Here is a 10,065-nt window from a genome sequence, read left to right as displayed (position 1 = left end):
TTATAAATGATTAATATTAGGGATTTAAAAAATATAAATCACTCATTACTATGATTAATATAATATAATTTGTAATTAATCAATTTAATTAAAAATAGTAAAATAACCTAACAATTACTTTAAAAATAAATCTAGTTAAATCCTCACTTCTAATAATTATTCAAAAATATAGACATCGGCAAATTGAAATTATTGAAATATCCTAACCTCTCCGAATAAGGGTATGGACCAGAAATAACTCACAGTCCAAATCACAGGGTTTCTCCTTCCTAACACAAGAGAGGAGAGCGCTGTAGTGCTGGGGGATTGATTGACATGGTGAGGAGAGGTGTGCAGGAAATTGATGTGGATGCTGACTGTACGACAATAAAGACATGGCAAGATAATTCGAGGAGGTCGATGCTGATCCAGACGACATGCGACTTGCTAGTTGTGCATGCATAATTGCCAGCTCTTCCTGCAAACTCGCAACCTGTAAATGTGCGCAACACAGCCATAGACGGGATCTTGGACTCGAGCCTGTGTGTAACGCCCTGCAGTTAACAGGCGACCGGGCGCGCACTCCACCCGCTACACGATGCAACTAAGTCATGAAAACCGAGCGTGGAATGACCAAGGACGAAATATATGTTATATAGGCGATGTTGGCATTCCATGTTTCATAGGGCGAGTTGGGGAACTCGTCACACCATGAGCCGACCGAGAGTGATGGAAAACGATGGATGGATTGAGGGGCAGTCCTGCGCCATGGGCGGGCCGACCTCCAAAGACATTGAACGATGGGTTGGACGCGGCGGTTGGACAAATAGGTGGAAGGGTTGACCGAGGGCACGACCTCCACGCACACAAGCATATATACATACAATGGAGGATGGCATTTTCACCATCGCACTTCGCACTTGAGTCTCAACAAGAGATGCGAGGAACAAGAGGTGCAGCGTGGTAGAGGTACGAGTTATGTGCTCGCCCGTTGGGCACAGCTGCACGATGAACTCGGCATAGTGTTGGGTGGACGAAGGCATGGGTGGAGGGCATTCTAAGGCGCCAGCCAGCCAAAGTGTTAAGGCGAGTTTTGGGTTGCGTTTGGGTGGTGGGTCGTGCACGGGTGCGCCCACCCAACTCGGCAAAGAAGACTTGTATTATATTTTGGTTAAGTTGTGGTGAGACCAACGTGCACTCTCACACGAGTGGGCGCCCGACTTGGGTAAAACGTCGGTGGAGCCAAGCTCCCAATCACTTGTAAAAATTCTTCATATAATAAAATATTATTATACATGTGATGTTGTTCTCTTGCTGTTCTATGATGTTATTATATTAATGGTTTCTGCACCTTAATATGTTATTCATGTTTAATGATGAATGTTAAGGCATAATTCGTCAAGTAAGCTAACAATGGAAGATGTTAATTACTTAGCGGTGCCGCACCCGGCCAATTTAACGAAAAAAGAATTGGGGGCATGACAGGTGGTATCAGAGCAGGTTCACAACGAGTGAAGCCGGTGTATGATGAAGATGATACACACCTGCACTTCATGACAGGTGGTATCAAAGCAGGTTCACAGGGAGTGAAGCCATTGCTTGATGAACGCAGAGAACAGACATGTATGCAGGGAAAAGTTATGGAGAAATCGTGGATTAACAATCTGGGTTTCGTGGACTTGATGGTTCATGGCAAGACCATTCAAGCTCTGGTGGACACGAGAGCCACTCATAACTTCATGACGACACGGTTGGCAAAAGAGGTTGGACTGATGATCTTCCCATCGAATTTGGAAGTCAAGGTAGTGAACTCTAGAGCTAAAGTGGCGGGTTTGGCACACGAAGTGCCTGTGCAGATAAAAGACTGTAAGGGTCAGTTGGACTTCACAGTGATGGAGATGAACGACTTTGATATGATACTTGGACAATATTTCTTGAAGGGCAACAGGGCTATTGTTGTCCCCTTCTGTGATGAGGTGGTGCTGGTTGGACAGTCACAAACTTGGACTTTGCCCACTCATAGGCAAAGGAGGGAAGTCAAGGTGTAGCATGTTTCGGCACTGAGTTTGGAGAAGGCTATGAAGGAGTCAAATATGGAGACATATGCGGTGATGTTCAAGGATGTCGATGGTGATGGAGTGGGGACACCTGTTCTAGCCGAGATTTCTGAGGTGCTGACCAAATATGCGGATTTGATGCCTGATGACCTACCAAAGAAGCTTCCACCAAGGCGTTCAGTGGACCATAGCATTGAGCTTGAGCCAGGAAAGCAACCCCCGGCTAAAGCACCTTATCGGTTGTTAGGACCTGAGTTGGAGGAATTGAAACGACAGCTAAAGGAGTTAGCTGATGCAGGTTTCATCAGACCTTCAAGGTCCCCTTATGGAGCTCCGGTATTGTTCCAGCAAAAAAAAGATTTGAATGAGCTATGGATGTGCTGTGATTACCGTGCATTGAACAAGCAGACCGTAAGGAACAGGTATCCTTTGCCATTGGTTGTTGATTGCTTTGACAAGCTTGCGAAAGCCCGAGTGTTTTCCAGGCTGGACTTGAGGCATGGGTATTATCAGGTGCGGATAGCTGAAGGAGACGAGAAGAAGACCGCGATAGTAACAAGGTATGGTAGCTTTGATTTCCTTGTTGTGCCATTCGAGTTGTGTAATGCTCCTGCTACATTTTGCACTTTGATGAATGATGTCCTACGACCATACTTGGATTCGTTCGTAGTAGTGTACTTGGACAATATAGTGGTGTACAGTGACAACATGGAGGATCATAAGAAGAACTTGTCGATGGTGTTCGAGGCACTGAGAGAAAATCAGTTGTTCTTGAATAAGTCTAAGTGTGTGTTCGCTTAGACCAAAATTTCGTTCCTTGGACATATTGTTGGTCAAGGGTACATACGGATGGAGCCGAGCAGAGTGAAGGCGATCGAGGACTGGGTTGAACCAAAGAATGTCCATGAGATGAGGGTGTTTTTAGGCATGACCAACTACCAACGGAAGTTCGTAGAGGGGTACTCCAAGGTAACATCATCACTGACAGACCTATTGAAGAAAGACAAGAGGTGGAGTTGGACGGATAAATGTTAGAAGGCATTTGATGACTTGAAGAAGATGATGGTTACAGCACCGATACTGAAGTTGCCTGAGTTCGAGAGACTGTTTGAGGTACACACAGATGCTTCGGATTTTGCCATAGGAGGGGTTCTTATGCAGGATGGGCATCCAATGGCGTATGAGAGTCGAAAGTTGCAGGATAGAGAACGAAGGTATCCAGTCCATGAGAAAGAGATGACTATGATCATTCACTGTCTTCATGTGTGGAGGCATTACCTGATTTGGAAGTCGTTTGTTGTCAAGACAGACAATGTTGCAGCAAGTTATTTTGCATCACAACCAAATATTTCTGCGAAGCAAGCTTGTTGGCAGGACTTCTTGGCAGAATTCAACATAACTATCGAGTATAGACCGGGAAGGCACAATGCAGTAGCAGATGCCCTTAGCAGGAAGGGACAACTTGCGGCATTGGAGGGAGAAGACCGGGCAGCTAGGAGTAGGAGTCGAGTTTAGATGTTGGAAGAGATGCAGAATAAGCTTAAGGAAAGTGTTGAAACCGATACTTTGGCGCAGAATATAGTGAAGCAGATAAAGGAGGGAAAGACATGAAAGTTCTTTCTACGAGACGGGTTCTTGTTCTTTGGAAACCGACTCTATGTTCCGAAGTCATCTGGGCTCAGGAGGCACCTTTTGAAGGAGTGCCATGACTCGCCATGGGCTGGCCACCTAGGGATGCGTCATTCTTTGGCATTTTTGGAGAGAGGATTATTTTGGGAGAAGATGCGAGAAGTTGTAGAGGAGTATGTACATACGTGCATCATTTGTCAGCAGGACAAATCCGATAATCAGAGGCAAGGAGGACTGTTGCAGCCTTTACCGATTCCTGAGAGACCATGGATGAGTGTCTCGATGGACTTCATCACTTAGTTGCCACAGGTTCAAGGGTATAATGAGATCATGGTCGTGGTTGATCGTTTTTCCAAGTATGTTGTCTTTGTTCCAACAAAGATGTCGTGTGGAGCCAAGCAGAATGCGGAGTTGTTATTTAAGAACATAGTGAAGTATTGGGGGATGCCATTAAGCATCGTGTTGGATAGAGATCCGTGTTTTACAGGCAGATTTTGGACCACATTGTTCAAGTTAGTCGGGACAGAATTGTTGATGAGTTCGAGTTACCATCTGCAGACAGATGGGCAGACCGAGAGGATCAACGCATTGCTGGAGGATTACTTGAGACATTATGTGACGGCTGATCAGAAGAATCAGCCTGAACTCTTGGATATTGCTCAGTTTAGCTACAATATTCAAAAGAGTTCTGCGATGGGATATAGTCCATTTGAGTTGGTGAATGGACAGATGCCAGTTGCACCGCATACCGTAGTGACAAGAGGTTTTTTGAGGAGTCCTCATGCGAAGAAGTTCATGAAGGCTTGGGATGAGACCTTGGAGTTGGCACGGTTGTGCTTGCATGAAGCTACAAGGAGAATGAAGAAATGGGCTGATCGAGGAAGATGGGATGTGCACTTCAGTGTGGGGGATATGGTGTTTCTCAGGATTACCAGGGAGCAATTTCAGCCAACCAAGGGGACTGCGAGCAAACTAACACAGAAGTATGAGGGACCATTCCGAGTGAAGAAGAGAGTGGGGGAAGTTGCTTATGAGCTAGAGCTTTCGCACCATATGCACATGAAGCATCCAGTTTTTCACATGAGTTAGTTGAAGAGATGCAGACTTGATGCTGATCATCCAAAGAGGGTTGAACCGCTGAGAGGACCAGCCGGGATTGTGGACAAGCCAGGACTGGAGTTGGATAAGATTTTGAGCTACAGAACTACAAGGATTGTTTGCCACATGAAACAGGAGTATCTTGTCAGATGGAAGAATGCACTGGAGGAGGAAAGCTGGGAATCAGAGGACTCGCTTTGGAGATGGAAGAAGAAGATTGCGAAGTATGAATGGAAGATACTAAAGCAGTCGAGATTGTCGAGGGCGACAATGATTTCGAGTGGGGGGGGATGTAACGCCCTGTGGGGTACAGGCGACCGGGCGCACGCTCCACCCACTACGCGATGCGACTAAGTCATGAAAACTGAGCGTGGAGTGACCAAGGATGAAATATATGTTATATAGGTGATGTTGGCATTCCATGTTTTATAGGGCGAGTTGGGGAACTCATCACACCATGAGCCGACTGAGAGTGATGGCAAACGATGGATGGATTGAGGGGTGGTCCCGCGCCATGGGCGGGCCGACCTCCAAAGACATTGAACGATGGCTTGGACGTGGCAGTTGGACAAATAGGTGGAAGGTTCGATCGAGGGCGCGACCTCCATGCACACAAGCATATATACATACAATGGAGGATGGCATTTTCACCATCACACTTCGCACTTGAGTCTCAACAAGAGATGCGAGGAATAATAGGTGCAGCGCGGTAGAGGTACGAGTTATGTTCCTACCTGTCGGGCACAGCTACACGATGAACTCGGCATAGTGTTGGGTGACGAAGGCACAGGTGGAGGGCGTTCTAAGGTGCCTACCCACTGAGGTGTTAAGGCGATTTTTGGGTTGCATTTGGGTGGTGGGTCGTGCACGGGTGCACCCACCCAACTCGACAAAGAAGACTTATATTATATTTTGGTTAAGTCGTGGTGAGACCACCGTGCGCTCTCGCACGAGTGGGCGCCCGACTTGGATAAAACGCCGGTGGAGCCAAGCTCTCAGTCACTTGTAAAAATTCTTCATATAATAAAAGATTATTATATATGTGATGTTGTTCTCCTGTTGTTCTATGATGTTATCATATTAATGGTTTCCGCACATTAATATGTTATTCATGTTTAATGATAAATGCTAAGGTGTAGTTCGTAAAGTAAGCTAACAATGGAAGATGTTAATTACTTAGGCGGTGCTGCAACTGGCCAATTTAACGAAAAAAGAATTAGAGGCGTGACACTGTGCCTCATACGATATGGTAACAGCTGCCTCCCAACGCTGGGTGTAGGGATATGCAATAAAAGCTTCGATACATTGCTAGCCCCCAAAATTTTATGAACTGCGGCGAAATGTGCGGGGCCCTCATCATAGCGAAAGTATGGAGCAAAAATGCAACCTTTTACGGATTTCCTTCTCAGAAACTTACAGGCTCTGCAACGCACTCTGCCGTCGTTCATTTTGTAGGATTCAAACTACTGACCGCTGGGATTTCGAAGAGATCCTCGGTATTGCTACCTGGCTTTGCGATCTTGGTCTCCTCTTTATGGATGAAGAGTGAAAATCCTGAAGGAGGGCGAGGCGATAGCAACGCATGAGATTCGATCCGGTGACTAGGGAAGGGGAGAGGACAAGGTAAGGAGAAGAGCAGCGGGCAGGAACGTGGAAGCGGAGAAACGAATGGGGATTTTAGAAGGATGAGGGTTTAAAGTGATCCGACGGCGGGAGGTCAGATGTGGTCATGGGTTCGAGTTTGAGGAACATTAGGGATCCTGTTTGATCATTAGATGTTCCCTCTATGGTGGCAATGATATCTATCCCGCAACTCCAAATGTGACGGTACCCCCCTAGCCCAGCCCTGACTGTATGCGGAAGGAATGCTTTCATAAGTTCATACAAAAAACAACACACACCGATCGTGTGGAAGGAAGTCAAATCCCGTCTTTCAAAGCATACATCCAAATCCTTCGGTGAGTGGTAACTTAAATGTAAATTTTAAACACTTCCGTAAGCTGAGAAGCAAGTTTACAAGTAGGCAATTGTGAAGACTTAGGACAGGAAGATTACCTAACATGTTATCACTAGGGTCGATTCATTTTTTTATAAAGACTAGAAATATATAACAGCCAACTTTGCAGTCATTGGTACAAAAGGCATTGAATAAATTATTTGATCCCAAGTGTATTTTTCAGGTTTGCCATTCATATTGGATAGCAAACTTAGTGACGATGAGAAAGAGAAATAGATAGATTGGATTATCTTTTAATTTATATGAAAAAAGAAATAGATAGATTGGACTATTTCTTAATTTATATGAAAAATGGTTTGCTATTCATATTGGATAGCTGTAACATCTCTCTCATGTATTACATTATTGTAAAACCTAAGTTAAGTTAAAGCTAGGTATGATATCCTCTCTTGTGTGTTAAAGTTTGAAGACCTACCCTGAAGAAAGCTATGTTGGAAGTCTCCTTGCCCAATTTATCGAGAGTAAGTTCACAAGTTACTTGAGAAGTAGGGAACCGACGTTAGTAAAATTGTGCATTAACATCATCAAAGCTTAATCCATCAATTAACAAATTCTAAAATAATTTTATAATTAAGTAGTTTATGATACTACTATTGCTAAAATCTCTGATGTTAAAGCTGATTACCGAAAGACTCTGGTTTCTATACCTTGAAAGAAGAGCGGTCCTTAACCAATGAGGGTTTTAATGGTTGATTTCTAAGACTGCTAAGGCTCTTTCCTTAATTTTCAAGAAAAGAATCGGGTTTCGTAAGTTTCAAGATTCTGGTGCTAAATCAATACATTCTAACACAATAGACTAGGAACAAAATGATAAGCGGAAAATTAATCCTCTCTGTCTTAAGATAAAAGAATGAATTAAGGAGTATCAGTCTTACCCGTCCCTTGAATAAACGTTCAGTATTAAGCAGTGGTAAAATATGCCTCTTAAAGTTACATTCAAACACTGCATTTTGTGAGAGATAAATATATATTCACTTCTTAAAATCCAAGGGGATTTAGAATTAACGGTTTGTGCCTGAAAGAGGAATGAAATCTCTAGGAGAGATGTAAAAAATAAAATAAAAAATAAAAAAATCCAAAAGTATAATCCTACACATTGAGGGAATGAAGAAAAGAGTGTAACTAGTTCATGGGGGAATGGAGTATAGTCAGAAAAAAATAAAATTAAAAAATAAAAATTAAAAAATGATAATAAACAAAAATTAACCAAGATATGAAAAACATGTTTTCTAAAAATGTTTGCTTTGTGGTTAATTCTCCATAAAGCACGATGAATGAGTTCATTAATTGTCTAATTGTATATTGCAAATTAGAATTGTTGATGTGACAACCTTTTTGACAAGACTTGGAAATTCGATATGGGAAAAGTAGTTTACATGGGGTTAAATCCTTAAAATAGACATGAAGGACCGTGTTTTAATTAATATGCTTATGTTATTAAAGGATTGAATTATTGATTGTTGGTTTAGAATGTGTGAAGATGAGGATTGAGACAATTACAGAGTCTCACATGTAATAGTGTTGATGTTTCACCTATTACTGCTATCATATACTTTTTAGCAAATAGGTTTTGATTATAAGTAATGATCAAATGATGCTCAAAGGGGAGCCTATCTAGTATATGGTTATGAGAAGTTGTTTGGTATGTTTACATGCATAAAACATTGCTAAGTGAAGAAGTAACATGTTATTAAGGGTAATAAGTTACTTTTATTAAGTCCCCTTCTAAGATAAGGAAAATTTTATTATATATTGTGAAAGTTTCAAAACTTAAGCTATAGTTGAACATTCCTATGAGGACACAATGACTATATGTCATGATTGGAAAGTGATGATTGTAGATATATATAGAGAATAATTAAACAATTGGTAACCATGATAAAGCATGGCCATTATATTAATGCATACTAAATCTTGATAACAAATAATACATGTACAAAAAGAAATGAGTACTTAAGTACACAAATACATGGATGCCTTGCATATAGAACTCATTGTGGGGGTGCAATGAGCTACATGGATATGCTTGCATATGTGGTGTAATTGAGGTCAAATAGTAAACTATGTTTATCTTCAAAATCATTAAACAAACCTCTAAACGGATGCCTATGTATAAAGGCAAAGTGGAGATTTAATCATTACACCTATGTTAATGGTATGATTAATTAGTGAATATGGTCAACATTTTACTCATATTTGTTCTGAGATGGCATGGATGCTATGCAAGGGCAAAGGGTAATACAATACAAATTCATTGAGGTAAATTAGTAATATCATCACCTCATTCTAATTGTATTCAAAATCAAATGATGAGTTGTATGGTTTCTAGTTAAGAACATAACTTAAGGAAATTAAGTTATGCTTAAAAGATCCCAAGAAGGGATAGAGGATGTGAAAAACAAGTCTTTTATAAGACTAAATACCTTAAAATTGTCTTTCAAATTTAATGTGGCTATGTTGATCAGCTCACATGCAAAGTAATGATGTAAATTACTTTGGATATGGTTTGTCAATAGATGAATTATTTTAGTAAGAAGATGTTCCAATTACACATTGTTTGACGAAACAAAACCTTATCAGGACATTATGCATAAGCAAATAAGCATGCATAGGTTGGAACCTGAGGGATTCTAGTTAAGTAAGTTAATATCTTAATCGAGATATGAAAGAGGCATAAAAAACATCAATTCATGGGATGAGATTCTGAAGTGGGTGCAGAGATGTAATACAATATATTGTATACGTATTAAAAAAGGCATCATGCACTAATGATGATCAAAAACTTTTTAACCAAAAAAGGTATACATGGAAATTAAACATAATGGGGTTGATGCATTAGAACAATTCAGGGTGGCCTAATGATTGTTGCATAAACCATGAATTCTTAACTGATCTCTTGATTTAAGGGTGATTTAAGGCACTAATGTGTAAATACCTTTGGTCACACCTCGCATAAAGATTTAAAGAGTGTGAAGTGATGAATAGTATAGATTTCACTTATAACCTTTATATGGGAGATGTATGCAGATGCATATTGTTTATTGAATGAGGTCATACCTGCACTGAAGTATGCATGACCAACAAGATGTAGAGGTATAAAAAGGGAAAATGGCCAATCCTATGACATAATTTGTTTAAGGGTGGAATAATTGTTAAGAACTAACCAAATTTGTTCCGATTATCACGAGACTTCAAATATCTATGATAGGTTGAGTATCATAGTCAATAGTCTACCTTATGGTACATTTCATTGTTGGTAAAACCTGGTACAGGTGACAGATTTAA

The 10,065-nt window shown here is 41.2% G+C and overlaps 1 pseudogene; it reads right to left on the bottom strand.

Annotated features, from left to right (window-relative positions):
- Positions 1-202: 202 nt before the first annotated feature.
- On the bottom strand, positions 203-6,211 carry LOC149249580 (LOB domain-containing protein 29 pseudogene; annotated as a pseudogene).
- Between the last annotated feature and the right edge of the window lie 3,854 nt (positions 6,212-10,065).

This window comes from Pinus tabuliformis, chromosome 7 (assembly GCF_031772625.1).
Source record: "Pinus tabuliformis cultivar Carrire ecotype Pingquan chromosome 7, CPIR1, whole genome shotgun sequence".
Classification (NCBI taxonomy): domain Eukaryota; kingdom Viridiplantae; phylum Streptophyta; class Pinopsida; order Pinales; family Pinaceae; genus Pinus; species Pinus tabuliformis.
This window is presented reverse-complemented; position numbering and strand designations above follow the sequence as displayed.